The sequence below is a fragment of the Pundamilia nyererei genome, unplaced genomic scaffold (assembly GCF_000239375.1).
Source record: "Pundamilia nyererei isolate P.nyererei 1_Seehausen unplaced genomic scaffold, PunNye1.0 scaffold00041, whole genome shotgun sequence".
Lineage (NCBI taxonomy): Eukaryota > Metazoa > Chordata > Actinopteri > Cichliformes > Cichlidae > Pundamilia > Pundamilia nyererei.
In genome coordinates this window covers 3,321,374-3,323,846 of record NW_005187442.1, presented here as the reverse complement: position 1 = coordinate 3,323,846, position 2,473 = coordinate 3,321,374, and positions in this window count along the sequence as shown.

Here is a 2,473-nt window from a genome sequence, read left to right as displayed (position 1 = left end):
AATATATGTTTTGAAGTTTAATCATTATCAGATTACTTTAATAATCATGAGTTGTATTCTCTAGTGCAGTAAGCACTAGAGAATATTAAGGATTAAATCCAATGTTGATCAAACGTTTTTGTCTTTTACACATAATTTATTGCCATAGTGCTTATTTCCATTGAATAACAGAAAGAGAAAGGAAAATAGTTCTTCAGTTTGTATCGATACAAACCACAGAAGCAGCTAATCTTTACATCTATGAAACTGTAACCATCAAGTTAAATTAACAGAATTTAAATCTAACAGTATTCAGATGCAGTCAAGCACTGATTTTTCAACTTACATTCGTCATAGAAGCCGTAGATGCGATTGATGGAGGCACACTCGTGGTTCCCTCTGAGCAAGAAGAAGTTTTCTGGATATTTGATCTTGTAAGCGAGAAGAAGGCAAATGGTCTCTAATGACTGCTTCCCTCTATCCACGTAATCTCCCAGGAACAGATAGTTGGCCTCTGGCGGAAAACCTCCATACTCGAATAGCCTTAACAAGTCTGTGTACTGCCCATGGATATCACCTGAAATTAAAATTTTTACCTACAGTTTATTGATCTCATGTGATTATACAGATATCTTTGAAAGAGAATGGCATATTTATAAACATATTTATAAAATGTGTAGTAAAATATTAAGCTCAACTGTATCAAATGCTGCACTGAGGTCAAGCAGGACAAGCACACAGGTAAGTGCAGTGTCAGAGGCCATAAGGCAGTTATTCATAATCTTCACTAATGCAGTTTCTGTGCTACAGTGAACTACTGTGAATCTAAATATGGTTAACCTGGAGCAAAAATAACAGCATTGTGGGGTGGACTGTCTTGCTGTGAAGGGACTTAAAACATATAAGACAAATCCAAGTGGATTTTTGCTCAATTCAACCCATAAGCATTGTAAATGTAGTGAACAAATAAAAACAATGTATATAAATGCCCTCTGGGGATATAGGTGGGTTCTCACCACAGATTTTGAGTGGAGCCTCAAGTTCAAGAAGAATTGGCTGACTGAGGAAAATCTCTCTGGACTTGATGCAGAGCCCCCGCACCTCAGCCTCTGTCATCTGTACGATCTTCCCTGGACGGCATCCTCGCACTACAAGGTAAAAAGTAACACACATATCATTATTGTGATTAAAACAGAAAAAGAAAAACATTTTATTCATATCACCAATTCCCAAAACATTTATATTAAACAAAACTATTAATTAAAAAAAATAGTATGTTCAAGTCACAAGTTTTGTCTTTTATTTACATTTGCACCACAGATTAAAGAAATCTGATCACCAAGTTTTGCTTTGCTACTGGCCAAATATGCTATTTACTCCAGTCAACATGGGTTGTTATGAACTGGCAAGATCAGGAATGAACAGCTTGTTGGCTCAGTTGGAAGTTTATGAGTGAGTGAGCGCAGGCGGTCTAGTCTAGAGGGCAGATTAATGTATGAAGAAAAAAAAAACAAGGTTGTTTAGAAATGTGGTAGCGCTAGCCAAAGCTGAAAGCTTACTCACAAATGTTATTGAAAAACTGACAGTAGGTACTAGTTGCACATTAAACCCATAATGGTAACCACAGATAAAAACAATAAAGATTTGTAATAAATTAGCATGATGCTGATTTTTAATTACAGTGGAGTTCTAGTAATGTTAAATACTATCATTCTTCCTGCAGATGTTAAATGCACAAATTTCAGTATGTGCAGAAAAAATACATCCAAAATTAGTTCATGACATTCATTAAAGTAGATGGAATTGAAGGGTTTAATAAATTTTGAAGTGTAAAGACAGTAACAATGATTTTGCATATCATTGGTTTTTCCATAACCACAAAGTGCATCTGCCAATAAGCAGGATGTTTAACCAGATATTATTTATTGTTTTCCGTATACCATTCTTTATTTGGTTTCAGGCAAGCAACAACAAAAATAATACTGAATTGTTATGAGCAAATGAAAAGATTAAGGTGAAAGGTAAAAGAAGTTCACTTCACTTTTACTTACACTGATGGATGTGGGGTTTATTTAAACTACTTTATAATTCTGGGTATCATACGCAGGTTTTTTTCAACTTTTAGAAATTGGACCAAAAATACAATTAAATTTTAAGTTTTGTTTATTTTGTTTTCATTTAAGACACTTTTTTAATCAATCGAATAGTCATTTTTATTGATACATTTCATTTATTTTATCTCTTAAATTATGTATTGTACAGCAACTAATAACTCAAGATTCTCGTTTTCTTAAATGTTATGGAATTGCTTTATTTAAAAGTATCAGGTACTCGTGGGAAATACTAATACCTCAGAACAGTATTAGTGGACTGAGTTGATTCCCACCCCAGGTACAGCCTAGGGAATACACTGGTTTACTGTTTAAATTAGCAAAGGCTCATTAGCCGTGCAGGCTTTAGTGATCCGCTACGTAAAGGGGGTGTGTCCGCAGAG